Source organism: Glycine max, chromosome 14 (assembly GCF_000004515.6).
Source record: "Glycine max cultivar Williams 82 chromosome 14, Glycine_max_v4.0, whole genome shotgun sequence".
Classification (NCBI taxonomy): Eukaryota; Viridiplantae; Streptophyta; class Magnoliopsida; order Fabales; family Fabaceae; genus Glycine; species Glycine max.
Genome location: NC_038250.2, coordinates 38,700,672 through 38,722,715, shown reverse-complemented (window position 1 = coordinate 38,722,715; position 22,044 = coordinate 38,700,672). Strand labels below are relative to the sequence as shown.

The following is a 22,044-nucleotide window of genomic DNA, read 5'->3' as shown; positions in this document are numbered from 1 at the left end:
AAAGCTTGGAAGAAGAAGAAAAATATGGTCTCCTCTTTCTCCAAAATCTTTAGCAAAATGGGAGAACTAGCCTAGGCTTTGGCTTTTAAAAAAAACAATAGTTATTATAGGTGAAATGCTTGGACCAATGGAATTGCAAGGCCTAATCCTTATCATTTTAATCTAAGCACTTTGAACGACCATTAATATGACGGGACATCCCTTGAGGTGCTCTCCACGAGCTCAGCTATACCTTATATGGCTTCTTGCGCTTTTCCAAAACTAACTATAAAAGGATAAAGTAGAGCTCCCTCCACTTCTTGCGCTTAGCGCAAGGATTTAGGCTTAGTGTAGCCCCCTCTGCACTAGGGCTCGCTTAGCGCACCCTCTGGGCACTCAGCGCACTTCCTCTCAGTTGGAATTGGGCTTAGCGCAGCTTTGGGTGGCTCAGCGCAATTCCCCTCGGTTGGAATTGCGCTTAGCGCGCCTTTTTTGCTTAACGGGAGACCAAAAGTTATTGTTTTCAAGATCCCAACTGTTAGACTGTAGAAACATATCTTAGGGATATCCAGACAAAATTTGAAGATGATCCAATGGTTAAAAAATCCGGTATCGCGATTTCATTGAACTAGGTTTGGGTAAAATCTACAATCTCATACTTTCAACTTAGCTCAACAAAACTCCACATAATTCAACATCCATATCAAGAAATTCACACATGACTAGTTCAAGGCATACTTCAACTAATTCAAGTCCAACTATAGTCAAATAACACAATAAATACAATTAAACATTGATTTATAACTTATAATATCTCAGGTTGTTACACTAAAGTCCTTGATAGTGCAGGGCTAAGTTGTCGTGCTTTCACGAGGAATCGGGGTGCGATAATTTAGTTGAGTATGTGTGTCTTAATGCGGTCCTGATTGAGTTTAGTCTTACAAGAGGAATATGCGGGCGATGCTTGATCAGGATTAGGCTAAACTATCATGAGGAATCGGGGTTTAGTATCTCCGGAGACACCATAAGAACACATGAGCATTGCTAGATAGAGAATATCTTTTTAGCATTAGGAACCTATTAGGAAGACCAACGTGTTCTCTACTTGTTTTTACACATTATTTCTCTCGCGTGATTTTCTTTCTTTTTGCACAGATAGTTTATACACCTGTTCATATTCACACTTACCTGTAGAAGCAAGCTTCATGATGAATCAAGATTGATTCAAAGAAGTTTTGATGATAACAAAGGTGATGAAAAAAAGCTCAAAGGTCAAGAATACTTCATGATAACAAAGATGATGATCTCAAGAATCAAAGAATGAGTTCAAGATGTTCAGGATTGAATCAAGAACACTTCAAGGTTCAGAAGGAAATTTGATTTCAAGAATCAAGAATCGAGATTTAAGGTTCAAGCTTCCAAGAATCAAGATCAAGATTCAAGACTCAAGATTCAAGAATCAAGAGAAGAATTAATCAAGATAAGTATGAAAAAGTTTTTTCAAAAACTGAGTAGCACATGGATTTTTCTCAAAACCTTTTTACCAAATAGTTTTTACTCTCTGGTAATCGATTACCAGATTATTGTAATTGATTACCAGTAGAAAAATGGATTTGAAAAAGTTTTCAACTGAATTTACAACGTTCCAATTGATTTCAAAATGTTGTAATCGATTACAATGTTTTGGTAATCGATTACTAGTGTGCTTGAATGTTGAAATTCAAAATCAAATGTGAAGAGTCACATCCTTTCACAAAAAAGCTTTGTGTAATCGATTACACTGATTTGGTAATCGATTACCAGTGATAGTTTCTGAATAAATCAAAAGATGTAACTCTTCAAATAGTTTTTGACTTTTTCAAATTGGTTTTAAGTTTTTCTAAAGGTCATAACTCTTCTAATGGTTCTCTTGACCAGACTTGAAGAGTCTATAAAAGCAAGGCTTTGTTTTGCATTTCAAATCAATCAATCTATCTACCAATCTTTTCCAATTCATTCTTTACACAAGCAATTCTTTCACATTGATTTCTGAGTCTCTTTGAACTTCTTCTTCTTCCTTTTGCCAAAAAGCTTTCCAAAGTTTTCTGGTTTTCCAAACCTTGAAAACTTGTGCTATTCATTCTTTTCATTCTCTTCTCCCTTTGTCAAAAAGAATTCGCCAAGGACTAACCGCCTGAATTCTTTCTGTGTTTCTCTTCTCCCTTTTCCAAAAAAACTAAAGACTAACCACCTGAATTATTTTGTGTCTCCCTTCTCCCTTGTCAAAGAATTCAAAATGACACAGTCTGAGAATTCTTTTGATTCTTCCCTTTCCCATATACAAAAGAATTCAAAGGACTAACCGCCTGAGAATTCTTTTGTATCCCCATTCACAATGTTTCAAAGGTTTAACCGCCTGAGAACTTTGTCTTAACACGTTGGAGGGTACATCCTTTGTGGTACAAGTAGAGGGTACATCTACTTGGGTTATTGACTGAGAATAAGAGAGGGTACATCTCTTGTGGATCAATTCTAGTGGAGGGTACATCCACTAGGTTGTTCAAAGAGAACAAGGGAGGGTACATCCCTTGTGGATCTTTGCTTGTAAAAGGATTTTTACAAGGTTGAAAAGAAATCTCAAGGACCGCAGGTCGCTTGGGGACTAGATGTAGGCACGGGTTGTTGCCGAACCAATATAAAAACTCTTGTGTGTTTGTCTCCTTCTTCCCTACTCTTTTAATTTCTGCTGTACATTTTAATTTCCGCTTTTACTTTTGGTTAAGTTTCTCTTCTACTCTTTATTTACTTAACAACATAGTAAAAGCCTTAGAAGAGTAAATTTTTAATTAGTAAAGGTTTAGGAATAATTAATTCAACCCCCCATTCTTAGTTATTCTGAGGCCACTTGATCCAACATTACCTTTACACACCAGACACCTATTTGCTGAAATAGCTTACCAAATAACACAAGTTGCCCGAGTGTCCGATACTCGATTCTTACCGTTTTATACTACTTGTGCGATCCGGTGCACTTGCCTGAAGCCAAACAAGTTTTTGGCGCTGTTGCCGGGGAACTTCTTTTTGTTTGGGAAGTTAGCTCGTTTTTAGTTGTCTATTCTTTATTTGTTATTCATTTATTGTTTTTGTGAATATTTGTTCATAATTTCTATTTGTCTTTTCTTGTTTAACTGGATAACCGCTGTTCTGTTAGTATTGTATATGCATAGATCTCCCACAGGCAATTTAGTTTCTTTGGACTTAGAAATTTAAGCTACATTGCGAAGGAACAGGGCCGAGAGGAGAAGGAAACTTCTGCAAGATAGAACACTTGCATCCATTCTTGAGAAGGAGACTCATTTTTCTGACTTATTATCACCTGATTCACCATCATCAAGGGAATCTGCCACTCAATTACCTAAAGCCATTACCATGGCAGAAGAGCATGACCAGAGGATTACCCTTGAGGATTATTCAAGTAGTTCAGTACCATAATTTTTCACCAGCATTGCACGTCCTAAAGTACAAGCTAACAACATCAACTATCCATATTCCTTAATTCATTTAATACAGGGGAACCTATTTCAAGGATTACCTAATGAAGATCCCTATGCACACTTGGCAACGTTCATTGAAATATGTAAAACTGTTAAGATTGTTGGTGTACCAGATGAAGCTATTAGGCTCAGCCTTTTCTCATTCTCATTGGCAGGAGAAGCCAAGAGGTGGCTCCACTCATTCAAGGGCAATAGTCTGAAAACCTAGGAAGAAGTTGTTGAAAAGTTCCTAAAGAAATACTTCCCAGAGTCCAAGAATACAGAAGGGAAAGCTGCAATTTCTTCATTTCATCAGTTTCCTTATGAATCTTTGAGTGAAGCATTGTAGAGATTCAAAGGCTTGTTAAGAAGAACTCTCACTCATGGGTTTTCTGAGCCAATCCAATTGAATATGTTTATAGATGGGTTGAGACCACAAACCAAGCAACTGTTAGATGTTTCTGTAGGGGGAAAGATAAAACTGAAGACCCCGTAAGAAGCAACTAAGCTAATTGAGAACATGTTAGCCATTGATCATGCCATTCTACGAGACAGAACCCACCAACCCATGAAGAAAAGCTTGATAGAGCTATCATCACATGACGCTTTATTGGCACAGAACAAGTTGCTTTATAAGCATCTTGAGATTTTAATAGAAACACTTGGTAAGCTGCCAACTAAGTTGTCTATGGGTCAACCTACACACTCTTCTATTTTGTAGTTTACAGGTTGTACCATATGTGGTGAGGCTCATGAAATAGGCCAATGTATTCCCACTGAAGAAAACACTCAAGAAATTCATTATATGGGAAATCAACAACAACAAGGGTATACTCAAGGAGGATTTTCAGGCTTTCAGCAGGGTCCCTATAATCAACAAGGATAATGGAGGACACACCCTGGCAACCAGTTCAACAAAGACCAGAGTTGGCCTTCAAATAGGCCAATCCAACAAGGACCTAACATATTTCAGAGGACTACTAAGCTGGAGGTGACCTTGACTCAGTTTATGCAGGTAACAATGTCAAATCATAAAAGCACTAAGTCAGCATTGAAGAACCATGAGGTCTAGGTGGGACAACTGGCCAAGCAGATAGCTGACATGTCATTCAACAGTTTTGTGGCAAATACAGAACAAAATCCCAAGGAGGAATGCAAATTTGTGATGACAAGGAGTAAAAGGTTTGTGGAGGTTGAGGATGAGGATAGTGTTGTGCATAAGAAGAAAATTGCTGACAAAAAAATTACTGATGGCAAGAAAATGAGGTGAGAGGTGAAAGTAATCAAGAAAAAGAGGAACAAATAATGGTCAAGAATAAAGAATTGAAGGACCAAGAAAAAGAAAAAGAAGTAGAAAAAGAAATAGAAAATGAAAAAAATGAAAAAGATGAAAATAATAATAAGAATGCAAAGAAGAGTAGGAGTGAAAAAGTTATGGATGAAGGTGTGGAAGTACCATATCCTGTGGTACCTTCCAAGAAAGAAAAAGATCATCATCTAGCGAGATTTTTAGATATTTTTAGGAAACTGGAAATAACCATGCCCTTCAGAGAAGCTTTGCAACAGATGTCACTCTACTCTAAATTTTTGAAAGATATGTTAACAAGGAAGCATATGTAGAAGCAAGCTTCATGATGATGAATCAAGTATGATTCAAATAGTTTTGATGATGACAAAAAGCCCAAAAAAATGATTTTAAGATTGAGTCAACAAGTTCAAGATCAAGATTAAAGAAAAGACATCAAGAAGAATCAAGATTCAAGAGAAGATGAATTACCAGTGGTAAAGATTGATTTCAAAAGATTTTAACTGAATTTGCAACGTTTCAAATGTTTTTTAAATGGTGTAATCAATTACAATATATTGGTAATCGATTACCAGCGTATCTGAACGTTGAAATTCAAATTCAATTGTGAAGAGTCACATCTTTTCATAAAATGCTTTGTGTAATCGATTACATGATTATGGTAATCGATTACCAGTGACAAGTTCTAAATAAAAAGTCAAGAGATGTAACTCTTCCAATGATTTTCTCAAAGATTTTCTCAAGGTTATAACTCTTCCAATGGTTTTCTTGACCAGACATGAAGAGTCTATAAAAGCAAGACCTTGACTTGCATTTCAATAACACTTACAACTTTTAGAATTTCTTGAACAACTTTTGAGAAATCTTGAAACCTTTGCTTCTCATCTTTCTTCTTCATCCTTTGCCAAAAAGCTTTCCAAGTTTTCTATTTTCTAAACCTTGTTCTTTTGAAGAAAACAAAAGTGTGCTATATCTTTTCATTCTCTTCTCCCTTTGCCAAAAAGAATTCAACAAGGACTAATTGCCTGAATTCTTTTTGTGTCTCTCTTCTCCCTTTTCCAAAAGAACAAAGGACTAACCGCCTAAATTCTTTTGTGTCTCCCTTCTCCCTTTTCAAAGAATTCAAAAAGACACAGTCTGAGAATTCTTTTTATTCTTCCCCTTCCCTTAAACAAAAGATTTCAAAGGACTAACCGCCTGAGATATCTTTTGTTTCCCCTTTACAAAGTTTCAAAGGACTAACTGCCTAAGAACTTTGTCTTAACACATTGGAGGGTACATCCTTTGTGGTACAAGTAGAGGGTACATCTATTTGGGTTGTTGTAACTGAGAACAAGAGAGGGTACCTCTCTTGTGGATCAATTCAAGTGGAGGGTAAATCCACTTGGTTGTTCAAAGAGAACAAGGGAGGGTACATCCCTTGTGGATCTTTGCTTGTAAAGGTTTTTACAAGGTTGAAAGAAATCTCAAGGATCGCAGGTTACTTGGGAACTGGATGTAGGCATGGGTTGTTGCCGAACCAGTATAAAATTCTTGTGTTTGTCTTCTTCTTCCCTACACTCTTTAATTTCTAGTGTGCACTTTAATTATCGCTTTTACTTTTGGTTAAGTTTTAATTTCTGTTCTTTACTTTCTTAACATTGTAGTAAAAGCCTAATTGAATTTAGTAACATTAAGAAGGATAAATTTTTAATTAGTAAAGGTTCATTAATAATTAATTCACCCCCCCCCCTTCTTAATTATTCCGAGGCCACTTGAACCAACAAAGATCTACAGAGACCAGAGCTTGAAGCAGGAGCCAGTTTGAGAGCTTGAGATGAGTTTGTGAGTGGTTGTGAAATCCTAGAGGTGAAGGAGACATCCTCACCACTTGTATTTTTGCAATCTTTCATCTTGTTCTTCTCTTTGTTGTTAAGAAAGCTTCCTGGTATGGAAAGCTAAATCCTCTGTTGAATCTTCCCTGTAGGTACCTGATGTAAATATATTTCTATCTATTTAATGATGTTTTGTGTGTTCTCTGTGCTATCTACTTTTCATTCCAGTATGCCTTTACCTTGATCACATAGATGCATGCTTTGTTAGGGTCATTCAACAGTGGAAACTGGTCTGACTCTAAAGTTCTTGATTGTGCAGGGCAGAGTTGTCGTGCTTTCATGAGGAATCGGGGTGCGATAATTTAGTTGAGTATGTGTGTCTTAATGTGGTCATGGTTGAGTTTAGTCTTACAAGAGGAATCTACAGACGATGCTTGATCAGGATTAGGCTAAACTATCATAAGGAATCGGGGTTTAGTATCTCAAGAGACACCATAAGAACACATGAGCATTGTTAGATATAGAATATCTTTTTAGCATCAGGCACCTATTAGGTAGACCAACGTGTTCTCTACTTGTTTTTACACATCATTTCTCTCGTGTGATTTTCTTTCTTTTTGCACAGATAGTTTATACACCTGTTCATATTCACACTTACCTTTACACACCAGACACCTATTTGCTGAAATAGCTTATGAAATAACACAAGTTTCCCGAGTGTTTGATACTCGGTTCTTACCGTTTTATACTACTTGTGCCATCTGGTGCACTTGCCAGAAGCCGAACAGGTACCCTAGAAATGTAAGATTTTTCAGCCCTTGTATTTTAGAGCACCTAGACTAATTTTTGTATTAGGGGTAGTTTTGTAATTTCATATGCATTAAGTGAATATTTGATATGTGTGTTGGGAAATAAATTTAATTGAATTGGGAGAAACCCAATCCAATTAAATTTTAGAGGGGGAGGTGAGCATTTGCTTGCTATACCCATTGCCACATCATATAGTCACACTTTGTGCATGTCTTTCATGATTTACATGCCTCATGACACCTAAGCACACTTAGTGGAGAGTCTTGGACTTGATCTTGGATTAGAGGGCTGAACCATAGCTAAAATTCACTAATCATAATTAGTGAAATTTTGGCTCCACAAATTCAATTTCAAATTCAAGTGAAATTTGAATAGAAATTCAAATTTCCCTCTAATTTTGTGTGATACTTAGGCAATAAATAGAGGTCATGTGTGTGCATTTTTTTCAACTTTGATCATTTGAAAATTACACATTAAAGTTCAGACCTCTTTTGAGGCACAAAATTTCGTGCTCCTTCTCTTCCTCTCTCTCCACTCATCTTCTCCTACCTTCAAGCTCTTATTCATGGCTTCCTATGGTGGTGAGCTTCTTGACTCATCTTCTCCTTGAAGTGGCATCTTCAATCATCTATCTTCCTTCTTTATTCCGCTGCCATTAAACTTCAAGAAGCAAAGGACTCCATTGATGAAGAGGATCCAAGGCCTACAAGCTCCATATGGAGCTACGTCACTTCTAATTTCTATTTCTAGACCAAAATCCAATTATTAATATCTAGGTCATTAATGAGTTGACCATTATTTGAGTAGAGAATTTTCTCTAAGTTATTCTTATTCTTTCTAGACTTTAGCTTGAAAACTTAAGAGTTTAACCATGCCTAGGTATTCTATGGTAACATCTCATTTTTTACCATTTCAATAGTCTGAAAACACTATTCAATCACACGACAAAACAATAACATTGTCTACCATACACACATGGAAAATTAGGATGTTACACAACTCACCTGCACTCTTCATTTTTCTATCCTATTTGTTAATAATTTTGTTCTTGTACATGATTGACACACTAGATGGACGATTAGAGCAGGACATGAGTCTAGAGGATTATATTAGCTTACGCCTTTGGTTGCATGTGTCTCACTGCATCTCCTAGGTCTATTAGTTCCTAGGTCTTCCAATATTAAGTCCTTCCAATGTGAGTCATGTCAACTAGGTAAACATATTGTTATGGTTCTCGTGTTAATAAGCGTGGTGCATCACCTTTTGTCTTAGTTCACTTTGATATTTGGGGTCCCAATTGAGTCTGTTCCACATTAGGATATTTTTATTTTGTCCACATTTATAAACCATTTATCTCGTTGTACTTGGGTTTTTCTAATGAAGAATCATTCTCACATCATGTGCCCACACACCACAACAAAATGGTGTTGTTGAACACAAAAATTATCACTTGGTGAAAATAGCTCGCACCCTTCTTCTCCACTATAATGCCTCACTTCATTTTTAGGGGGATGCTCTTCTTACTGTTTGTCATCTAATTAACTACATGTCTTCATTGATTCTCAATAATCACATTCCTTACTCCATCTTGAATCCTAAACAGGACCTTCATTTTGATCCTCTCCGTGTCTTTGGAAGTACATGTTTTGTCCATGATTTCACTTCAGGTAGAAATGAACTCTCTGCCCAAGTCTCTAAAATGTATTTACAAGTTGATCCTATGTACAAGTTGAAAAACATTTACAAAACTTAGTTCCACTCCCTTGGCAATAAGGACTACTAGTCTCAATATACAGGTTCCAATTTTGTTCCAACCCTAAAATGCAATGACACCAATCAAGTAGGCCAAGTGCTAGTCGCATACATAATGAAATAGATGAATCAATTCCAAATAAGCCTAAGAATTGTTCAATGTGTTGCAATGAAAGATATCATCATGATAAATGTCCATATATAAACAATGAAATATATAAAATATCTTATAATATTTTATCTTCTTTTTATGCTTAATTAATGCGTGTACATTGTTTAAGTTGTATTAACTTTTGCTCATTTATCATTTTATTGTTTTTCTATTATTTTATTAAATTTAGAAATTCCTTAATCATTTATAATTTTATGCTAAAATAAAAATCCATTTTTAATTATAAAAAACTATGAGAAAAAAGAACCAAAATAGTCACAACAAAGACGACTTTGGTTTAGTCTTAAAAAATTAAATTGAAATCGCTAATGTAAACATAATTTCAGTTAAAATATGTAATAAAAAACACATAAATCATCGTTGAGTGCACAATTTTTTCATACAAAAAAAGGATTCAAAGGAAAATTGTACTTGCAAGGATGATATATTTATAAGTGAGATCGTGCTTTGAATGATAACTTACCTATTTTCGTAAATAATTCAAAAACTATCCATTTTGGTAATTTTGAAATAAAATTGCACCATAAAAAGCCATCTATTTCCCCTTTTTTTTCTTCTACACCGGTTGTTGACATTGGAAGAGGCATTGTGCAGTAGCTTCAATTTTTGGTTCCTGGGAGAGCGAGAAACAGTGTTCGGATTTCACCATTCCAGGTGGAGGGAACTAGCTCATGTGGTAACAAAACTTTACTTTTGATTGTGTTTAATTAACGTAATTGCTGGAAATCTGTTGTTTGTTTCCTTCGTCGTTTACATTGCTTGATGATGTTCCCTGTTTTTCCATGTTTAATTAACATTATTGCACTTTGTGAAACCTTGAGGTATGTGTTATCTGAATGACATGCTGTATATGAACATAGGTGACGGTGGAAGATGCTTCTGTCGTCGATACGCAGAGGATTCACTAGTCGAGTAGGTCCCATACGAACCCTCTCTTCGCACTCCGAAATGAAAGACTTTCTGGATTACCTCGACTCCCTCAAAAATTACGAGAAATCAGGAGTTCCCAAAGGTGCCGGCACCGATTCCAGCGACGGTTTCGATCTTGGTAGAATGAGATGCCTCATGGAGCGTTTTGGTAACCCTCACTCCAAGTTCAAGGTTTCATTCCTCTCCCTCTCTATTTTCACTCATTATCAACGGATGGTGCCATTTTGATCACTTAATTGACGGCAGAAATGCAAAACAAAAATTTGAATATATCATGGACTAAAAATAATGAAAAAATTTATTAGGACCTAGAATAAAATTTGGTAATTTATTAGCAACCTTAAACATATTTAAGCCTTTTTTTAAAAAATATTGGTTTAATTACTTATTTGGTTGGGAACCATCTTTATGTTTTAGTCCCTACACCTAGAAACTATTCGATTTAGTCCTAACATCTAGAAATTATTTATTTCAGTCCCTATAGGTACACTTTTAAACTCATTTTAGTCCCTACAATTTTGGATGACCGGGACTAAAACAGATTAAAAAGATAGTTTTTTTTTATGGATAGAGACTAAGATGTAAAATCTGTGTATGCATAGGGATCGAAGGAGTAATTAAACCAAATTTATTTTAAAGTTTATCTCTTAATTTTTCACCCATGTTTTGAAGAGGACACCAACTAACCCATGGAAGTTAAAATGGGCATTTTATGCTTGGGCTTTAGGGATGTTTTTGTACTTTCAGTTGATTTTATGTAGTTGATGGAAGTGCTCACTCCAATTCTAGGCTGTTCATATTGCTGGAACTAAGGGGAAGGCATCAACAGCTGCTTTTGTATCTAATATTCTGAGGAATGAAGGTTATTCTGTTGGTTGTTACACTAGGTGAAGTTTCTCTACCATTTAAATATGTCTTATTTTTGTATAATTGCATCTGCTTGTGATTCGTCTTCAACTATATATTCTTTATAGTTTTGCACATCATGGACAGCAGGCTTTATTTTTCTCAAGCAGTCCACATATCCTGACCATCCGGGAGCGCATTTTACTGGGAAAATCCGGCCATCTGGTGTCAGCGAAATTGTTGAATGATCTCTTTCGTAGGATCAAGCCCGATATTGACCAGGCAATGAAAGAGGAAAATGGTTGCATAAGCCATTTTGAGGTATTGAATGTTGAACCTCATCAATGTTTGAATGTTGTCAAGAAATTGTTGTGGTAACTTGAGGACGTATGTTGATGGGATTCCATGTGTCCAATTGACAGGCTGGGAGTAGTGTTTTTCCTTTTTGTGGCCATTGCATTTCTTTCTTGTTTTTGGTCCATGTTGTTACCCAAAAACATTGCTGAATTTAATATTTCATTATTATTTAGATATTTCTGCTTACACCTTCATAATCATAGCATTCTATTAAAATCCAGGTGGAATATTCTTTGTTTTCTTATTTCTTTACCCTTTTGTTTTTATATTGGTATTTAATATGTTAGAAATCATGCACATTGCCAACTTCTGTATTTGATAACTTAAATCATTTATGGAAATGTTTCAGGTTTTCACTACCATGGCATTCCTCCTATTTGCTGATGAGAATGTTGACTTTGCTGTTATTGAGGTTAATTATCTATTTCCCTACATCCAGTAACTGCTTGCTCTATACCATTATGTTATTGGTTGATTCTTCTGATTATATTGTTGTTATTTCTCTCCATTAAAAGAATCTTGAGAGTTGATATTCACTTTAAGGTAAGGTAGGGCATGGTGGGGGTTGTGCTGGTTATTATGGCCCTTTCATTCACATTATATTCAAAAACCTAAATTATGCTATTCTTTTTTAATTATATTCTACAGGCTGGGTTAGGGGGTGCACGAGATGCAACAAATATAATATCCAGCTCTGGGCTTGTTGCATCAGTCATAACCACTATAGGTGAAGAACATTTGGCAGCTCTTGGGGGTTCTTTGGAAACAATTGCAATGGCAAAGGCAGGAATCATAAAACAAGACCGCCCAGTTAAGTGTTTCTCTCTATAGATCTCATTTTCATATTAATGTGACATCCTGAAATTGACAAGATATATAACCCATTTCTTGTGGACATGAGTACATTTTGTAAATGAAAAAAATTGATAGAAAATGAGTGAAAAGAAAAACTGAGATTATTATTGCTGAAATTAGGTAATTACATCATGACAAAGAACCAGAAAGTCTGGCCTCCCTGGGGACTATTGTCCCTTCCTGAGAAAAAAAAACTATTCTCCAGCCTTGAGCCTCAGCTATAATCCTCAAAACATTATGAAAGAAATCCCTACCTCATCCCACTTACTCCCCTGCACACAGCTGCTGCCTAACCATAACCAATTTTGTTGGGAATCCAAAATGGAAATTGAGAAAAGAAAGAGTAATTTTATTGCTAGACTGAAAATGAACAATACAAGGAGAAAAATATTTCCTATGAGGGTTTCTCCTTTCACAACTGAGCACTTGCTCTGTGCTCTCAAAATACAATTCTCTGAATGATCATCTTACACTTCTCCTATTTATTTATCCAACTAATCCCCTCTAACTAACTTCTCTATCTTTGGTATCTGCACTTTTGCAATCTCCCTGGTGACTGATGAGTTCATCTATGGAAGCATTCTCTCCCCCACTTCTTAATGATGTTAGTCATCATCATTTTCATTTCATCCAAATAATCCAACTTTGTCTGTATGTCCTTCATTCCGTTGATCATCCTGCATATCTCTTCCATCCCTTTTAACAATGCTTCCCACAAGACTCCATTATCTTTAGGGCATTTGAGAATGAGTGAAAAGCCAAACTCAGGGATTATTTGGGTGGCATTTTAAATAATAAGATAGTGAGAAAATTGTATTGTTTTTGTTTGCTATTAATCCAGAGTCCATTAACATTTTCTGAAGACTAGATATTCTAAAATGTTAGCTAAAGTGTGAAAATGGAAGCTATAGAAATTCCATTTCTTTTGGGATGGAGTTAGACATTTCTTCCACGGTTTATCTTTTTTGTTAATGGATATATATGTTTTGAAGTTTCATTCATCAAACTCAAAAGAAAGAGTAGCAACTTTTTTTTGGTGAGTTTGGGTAAATAACTTTGTTCTTTAAAATGTCATTAAGAGATACTCCATTGTTTCCTTTATTTCTTGCTGACTAAAGGAATACCATTCCAGTTGGTGTTGGGTGGTCCATTTGTCCCTCATATTGAGCGCATTATTCGAGACAAAGCAGTAGCCATGAATTCACCTGTAGTGTCAGCATACGATACTGGAAATAAGTGTACTATGAAAAGTTTCAGCATACTCAATGGAAGGCCTTGTCAAATTTGTGATATACTGATACAAGTTGTGAAAGACATGAAAATGGTTTGAACTTTTGTTCTTTAACTTTCAGTTTGTTTAAACAATTCAGTGTATGGGGACATATCTTAGAGGTGGCTACTTTAGATGAACTATAGGCATTGATTGCTTAGGGTGAATCTTATAGAGACATGGCGTGCAATGTTAGTGAACATTCTTTAAACCTGACACACAAGAACAGTGTAAACATAACATGTTTATATGGTTCAGCATAACACCTTTCATTGGAATATTAGTTGGCAAGAATTTTTGATAAGAACAGATAAAAATGGAATAGATTTATACGATGAAACAGAAATTTATATAGATAATTTGAGATATTGTATTACACAGGTTTTCGAGAGCTTGTCTCTCCACAATTCAGATTCTTCCTAATTCCCAGAGTGTCTTTCCTATTCTGGTTTACTTCTATTTATACTACATCTAATGGACACAACTATTCTGAATGGTTGTGACTATTCCCAAGGGTGATGCCCCCTTGATTCGCATCTCCTAACCTTGCACCCCTTGGGCGGATCATAATGGTTGGTTGTGACTGTTCCCAAGGGTCATGTCCCCTTGATTCACATCTTTTGGTTGGTTGTGATTGTTCGCAAGGGTTATGTCCCCTTTCGGTTGGTTTTGACTGTTCGCAAGGGTCATGTCTCCTTGATTCACATCTTTTGACCTTGCACCCTTTGGGTGAATCGTAACTATTGGGTAGTTTACACCCTTTGGGTGGGTTGTAACTGTTGGGTGGTTTGCACCCCTTGGGATTTTTGCGGGTGTACACCTTGGTGATGTGTGGCTTATGCTTATTCTTATCAATACCCCCGCCTAAAAGACTCACCTTGTCCTCAAGGTGATAAGTCGGAAAAACCTCTTGTAATTTAGCCACAGATTCCCAACTATTTTCACTGGGAGGGAGATTTTTCCACTGAATTAAAACTTTCACGTTGCCCGGTAGTAATTCACGAATATCTAAAACAGAATCTGGATAAGCTTGTAATTCCTGATCCTCAGATAACATAGGTGGTAAAGGTTGGGACTGGAATGAGTCACCAATGGCTTTCTTGAGGAGAGATACATGAAAGATCGGATGAATTTTACTGTGAGATGGAAGATCCAACTTATAAGCAACAGTACCCACCTTATTAAACACCTGGAAAGGACCATAAAACCGAGGGGAGAGTTTTTCATTAATCCTTTTAGCCAAGGATCTTCTCCTGTAAGGTTGCATCTTCAAGAACACCCAATCACCGACTGCATATTCTATGTCCCGACTGTGTCTATTGGTATTTGCTCGCATGATATCTTGAGACTTCAGCAAATTTTCTCTTAGAGTAGCCAATAATTCATCCCAAGCAATTGTTAGTTTATTGACTTCTTCAAGGCGGGAAGGAATGGTCGATCCCTTGAGAATGTGAGGGGGATCATGTCCATACAAAGCTTTGAAAGGAGACATCTTGCTTGAAGCAATATAATTGGTGTTAAACCAGAATTCTACCCATGGAAGACAAGAGGCCCATTTCTTAGGCTTTGTTCTAGTTATGCATCGTAAATAAACTTCCAAGCATTGGTTGACAACTTCTATTTGTGATGGAAGCTTGCTTGTGGAGCTTCTATGGAGGCTGGATCTTTGAGCTTCAATGAGGTCCTTTAATGGTGGTTTTCCACCATGGAGATGCAGCGGAAGACAAAGGAGAAGAGGGGAGAGGAGGCGCCATCCACTAGGGAATAAGCCATGGAAGAAGGAGCTTCACCACCAAGATGAGCCTTGGATAAGAAGCTTGGAAGGATGCTTCAATGGAGGAAAAGAAAGAGGGAGAGAAAGAGAGAGGGGGGAGCATGAAATTGAAGGAATAAAGGAGGGAGAGAAGTGGAACTTTGAAAGATGTCTCACAAGATTCTCATTCATCAAAGTTACAACAAGTGTTACACATGCTTCTATTTATAGACTAGGTAGCTTCCTTGAGAAGCTTTCTTGAGAAAACTTCCTTGAGAAGCTTCTTTGAGAAAACTTCCTTGAGAAGCTAGAGCTTAGCTACACACACCCCTCTCATAACTAAGCTCACCTCCTTGAGAAGCTTCCTTAAGAAGATTCGTAAAGAAGCTAGAGCTTAGCTACACATACCTCTCTAATAGCTAAGCTCACCTCCTTGAGATGAGAAGCTAGAGCTTAGCTACACACCCCCTATAATAGCTAAGCTCACCCCCATGACAAAAAACATGAAAATAAAAAAAAAGTCCTTATTACAAAGACAACTCAAAATGCCCCGAAATACAAGGCTAAAACCCTGTACTACTAGAATGGCCAAAATACAAGGCCTTGACGAAGGAAAAACCTATTCTAATATTTACAAAGATAAGCGGGCTCATACTTAGCCCATGGGCTCGAAATCTACCCTAAGGCTCATGAGAACCTTAGGGCCTTTCCTTGGATCTCTAGCCCAATCTACTTGGAGTCTTCTAACCAATGCCCTTGCGGGGTAGGATTGCATCAATTTGTCCGTCAGTTTGGGGATGATATGTTGAACTGAACTTAAGCTGTGTACCTGCTGCTTTAAAAATGCCTTTCTAGAAGTTTCTTAAAAACAAAGGATTATGATCTAAAACAATGGAAAACGAAAATCCATGTAATCTTACAATTTCTTGTAGAAAAACTATGGCTACTTCGATAGCGTTGAAGGGATGTCCTAATGGTATGAAGTGGACATATTTAGTGAGTTTGTCAACCACCACCAGGATTGTATCCTTCCCCTTGGATTTGGGTTGTCCTCCAATAAAATCCATAGAAATATTTGTCCATACTTGTGTAGGAATGGGTAATGGCTGTAGCAATCCTCTTGGAGACAAGTTGTTGCTTTGGTTTCTTTGACAGATCGAATGTCCTACCAATGATGAATGAATTTTTTTTAAAAATGATTGGAATCCGAGAGGAAGATTTGGATAGCACTAATTTCTCCTTGTAAAATAACTTCTGATCCGTCAAAGTATAGCCCATATGAGATGCAGGATCAATAATCAGGTCTTGCATGATTTTCTGTAACTTGTCATCTTGTATGATCTCTTCTATCCATTCTTCGAAATCGTGAATTTGTAAGACTGTCATGGCACAATAGGAACTTCTCTTGGAAAGTCCATCAGTAGCAGAATTTTCCTTCCCTGGCTTGTACTGTATTTCAAAATCATATCATGCCCATTTGAAAATCCATTTGTATTGTTCCTCACCAAGCTTCCTGTGTTCTATCAAAAATTTCAAACTTTTTTGGTTAGTTTTGATAATAAAATGGTTTCCCAGCAAGTAGTGTCGCCATTTTTGGACCGCTTTCACGACTGCCATCAATTAGTGATCATACACCGATTTCCTTTGGTTTCTTTCGAATATGGTAGTGTTCCAAAAGGCTAGGGGTCTTCCTTCTTGCATTAGAACTACTCTGAATCCAGTTCCACTAGAATCAGTTTCAACCACAAAAGGCTTTGAAAAGTCAGGTACTGCTAATGTAGGCAAATTGGTCATGGCTTGCTTAAGTTGTTCGAAGGCAGTTTGCGCCTCTGAACTCCATTGGAAGGCATTTTTCTTCAACAGGTTGGTCAATGGCCTTGCTATTTTTCCATAATTATGAACAAACCTCCTGTTATAGCCAGTAAGGCCTAAGAATCCCCTTAAGCCGGTGACATTCTTGGGCGTAGGCCGTAATGTCATTGCTTCCAACTTCTGAGGATCTGTGGATACACCTCCAGTGGACCTTTCGAATTGCTCAACGTACTCTTCCACCATTTCTTCTTGTTTAAGTGCAAGGAGGGCAGCAAAAGGGTTGAGAGTGGCTGAAGTTTGGAATCTTTCAAGAATGGCAACTTTGAAATCGCCCCATCCAATATCAGAATTGCAAGTCTCCCACCATTGGAACCAAGATAGTGCCTTTCCATCTAGCGCCACCATAACTGCTTGAATTTTCTCTTCTTCCAGTATATCTCTTATTTGAAAGAAGCGTTCCAATTTATTTATCCAACTACAAGCATCAGATTCCCCATCATATATGGGGATTTCCAATTTTTGGCATCATTCTGTTTTTCCTTCGCCAGTGTGGTTTTTGGGTGTCTCTTCTTTATTGACGGAACCTTTGGGTGTGCCATCATCTGAATGCTTGAACAAATTTTCCATCATGGCTTCTAGGCGCGCAAAACATGTTTCAAGTTGTTGTTGTTCTACATCTCGGTTTGGTTGGTCCTCCATTAGCATTTCCAAAATTCTCTCCATTGTGTTTGGATTTTCAGCATTAGATCGAGTTGTCACCATTGTTGGAAACAGGCACCGAATCGGTGCTCTGATACCAAATTGATAAGGACAAATAAAAATGGAACAGATTTGATACGATGAAACAGAAATTTATATAGATAATTTGAGATATTGTATTACACAGGTTTTCGAGAGCCTGTCTCTCCACAATTTAGATTCTTCCTAATTCCCAGAGTGTCTTTCCTATTCTGGTTTACTTCTATTTATACTACATCTAATGGACACAACTATTCTGAATGGTTGTGACTGTTTCCAAGGGTCATGCCCCCTTGATTCGCATCTCTTGACCTTGCACCCCTTGGGCGGATCATAATAGTTGGTTGTGACTGTTCGCAAGGGTCATGTCCCCTTTCGGTTGGTTGTGACTGTTCGCAAGGGTCATGTCCCCTTGATTCACATCTTCTGACCTTGTACCTTTTGGGTGAATCGTAACTATTGGGTGGTTTACACCCTTTGGGTGGTTTGCACCCCTTGGGTATTTGCGGGTTACACCTTGGTGATGTGTGGCTTATGCTTATGCTTATCAATTTGATTATCAATAGCAAAAATAGGCAGTCTAAAAGTATAACCTAATTTAAACACTCTTGATTTGGAACTGTAGTTGTAGTATTGTAGATTATTATCTCTTCCCACTGTGCAAGGTCATAATTCTCTTGCCTCCACATGTTTGCTATATCGCTTTGTGTCTCATAGTATCTTGCATCTTATGCTGTAATAAAATATCTGAATGTTTGAAGAATTTGTGCACCTCATTTGTCCATTACCTTAGTATGTTATTTTAGCTGGTTTTCTGTCTACCCTTTCATCATTGATCATGGAAAAGTTTATGAGCAACTTATGAATATACCTATTAATGTAGTCCTGTAAGTTACATGATGTGAAGTTGCAAATGCTTTGGAGATCACCAACTTCAAAATGCAGCTACTGCTACTTGTGTGGCACTTGTTCTTCGCAATTTAGGTATAACTTTTCTACCTTCTGCTTGGCCTCACTCTACACATGTCTTTTCTTTTTGTTGAATTCAAAGATTTTAGGTAGGGAAGAAGAAAAGGAGATAATAGTGAATCATAATAATACAAGATTGATATTATTATGATGTAATGAGGTGATCACAAAAGACAACCCAATAAATAGTAGTCCTAATTGAATATTAAATATAGAAACATATCGAAATATAAAAGAATAATAAATCCTTAAAGATCATCTGGGATACTCTAAAATATTCCAAGATATCATCAGATGTTTCTCAGTTTTTCTAACACTTCTTATAATTAAATTGAATATATTCCTACTCTAATTCAGAAGTTACTTGAGATTCAGGTGTGTGGATAACATCTACAAGGGTTTCTGTTGCATTTTGTTCAGACATTGCATCAAATTTTTTGCATATTTTAATATAATTATTTTGTATCTTTCTCATGACGTCCTTGATTAACCAAATCAAAGGCTTAGTATTGTTTTATATCGAGTCTATTTTTTTTTTCTTGGTTTTATGACTATGCCTTCACTTTCTCCTTGTTTATTGGATGATCAGGATGGAGTATTTCTGATAAATCTATTAGGTATGGTTTAGAGGATACATACCTTCTTGGAAGGAGTCAATTTCTAACATCTGAAGAAGCTGAGGTATTAGGACTTACTGGATCAACAGTACTGCTTGATGGAGGTTGAGTGCTCTGACTTTTCCTTTATTACCGTGGTATTAACTAGTGACTTGAAATCTGTTTTAAAAAAAAAGGCTTCATTTGTTCTGGAAAATTTTCTAAAAATCCTTTGAAATTTTCTGAGGAAGAAAAGACATGAAATACGAATAATTTCAAGACTGGACACATCTTTAACATATAATATGGTTCTGATGGACTCTTTATGTTATTGTTTACTACAATTTTTATTTGTATTGTGGGAACAACTAAGAAATTTCTGGCTTAGTGCCACAAATACTTGAGAACAGAGTTGTGATTAGTTGTGGGGATATATGCTGCAGCCCACACCAAAGAATCTGCCAAAGCTCTGATGAATACCATAAGGATGGCATTTCCCAAGGCTCAATTGGTTTTTGTTGTTGCAATGGCAAGTGACAAAGATCATGTGGGATTTGCTCGAGAGATTCTCTCAGGTAAAGTTTGTTAAGTTGACATTTTAATTTAATTAAAATATCATGTTTAAATAGAAGAAAGTGAATGCCAGTCATTTAATATGAGAGTTTATTGATTGAACGAGGATCAAGTTGGTTTGGTTCCTTCAGACCACTAAATTTTTGTGCCTGTCTATAATGTCATTATTTGTAAATGATTTACCCAATGATCAAGAGGTTTTTCGGCATATCGTTTTCTGTTGATTGCTGCATATTGATGATGTTTTTTAAGTTGTAGATCTGGGGTCTTGGATAATATTCTGAATTTGATAAAATACTTGCATTTATATAACAATTCATGAAGTTGTTAAATTTCACTTTATTGATTCTTGATTTAAAGGTTATATTTCTCTATTTTTCTCTCCAAGTGTACCCTTCACTTTAGAAGAGCTATATTAAAAAATGTTGCGATAAGCCTATAGTACTAGTAGTGAAACGATAGGCCTAAACATGCTATCACACATTTGTTTAGGTGTACATGTGGAGACTGTCGTTTTGACAGAAGCTGCTATTGCTGGAGGTGTAACTCGAACAACACCAGCATCTTTGTTGAGAGATTCTTGGATTAAAGCTTCTGGTGAGCTTGGCATTGGTATTGTTCATGATGGAATGGCAGAATACAGTGAATTATTAAAGGAACAACCAGTAGGCTCTGAAAGCAATTTGGGTGATGGTAAGACCGTGTTGGCTACTGAGTCATGTTTAAAGGGTTGTTTGAGAACCGCAAATCAGATTCTAAGCAGACGAGGGGATGAAAAGCGTGTTATTGTCTTCACCGGGTCTCTGCATATTGCAGCTTCAGTCTTAGCTTCTCTTGCTGGTTAATGGGGTTTTATAGTGAAGCTACTGAAATCGAATTTCCCTGCAATAACAACACAAAAATTAAGGCCAGATGGAATCTTGGATGCCTTTATATTAACTTTCATCATCACTGTTTTCTGCTTCCATGGAATGAATTATAGTCCCCATGCGGCAGCTCTCGACTAGAATTTTGGATGTCAATGATCAGCATTCAACAGTAATCTATTAATATTGTGTTTGACTTAAAGTTTCAGATGTGATTTTCAGAGGTTATTAGTTATAGCTTTTACATCCTAAACGTGATTTTCTGTTTTCAAAGAGTTTCCAAACACACTTTCTAGAATGAATATTTTAGAGATAATGCAAGGCATTTTTAGGATCCTAATGAGCTTAATCCAATGTTTTAATATTATCTCCATTCCTATTTATAAGAAACAAGTTAACTTGTTTCTTATAAATAGAAACGGATGAACTACAACTAAGTAATTAATACTAGTTTTCTTTTTTTCCCTTTTGACTTCACTAGTTTTCTCCCGGTGTCTTCTTTAGTGACTTCATTAAGTTATCTAGAATTATGAAAGCAAAGCACATTGCTCATTTCAATGTTTGAGATATCATGCGAGTAGAAGTCTCTGGAATGAAATTCAAATGGTCGCAGTAAGCCTCAACTACCCAGCACAGTATTTACATTGGAGGCTAAACAAACTCCTAGAAAATAAACACTACAAATTACACTTTTTTTGGTAATATATTGTCAATGAGGCAAGTGATGGTGTGTTGACATCAGTATTAACACCTGATTTAGCTGTTTAGCTAATTACAAAAAGAATTCAATTATCTTTCACAATTACGAGTTTAAAATGTGTACACTTGATAGTTGTAGCATATAAATATGATTGGCAAAACAGAAGTTCATAAGTGAATTAATGAGAATTCTCGAGATTGATACTTCAAGAGCTGCTATATGCCTTGATTACCTACAGGTTTATAAACCATTGACTCCAACCACTGACTATGCAAGGGAACGTAGAGATAAAGCATTGATAATCTAATAAAAAGGGGGAAGATGGTCATTTGCAGTCGACTTCTTTGCTGGTGGTGGTGTGTGGAGTAGTATTCCATCCATCCAATCCAGTAGGGGTCACAAACTAATCTATTTATCTGTCATGCGTTCAATCC

At 36.5% G+C, this 22,044-nt stretch overlaps 1 pseudogene; it reads left to right on the top strand.

Moving 5' to 3' along the window:
- Positions 1–9,864: 9,864 nt before the first annotated feature.
- LOC100793607 (dihydrofolate synthetase-like) lies at positions 9,865–21,250 on the top strand (annotated as a pseudogene).
- Positions 21,251–22,044: the final 794 nt, after the last annotated feature.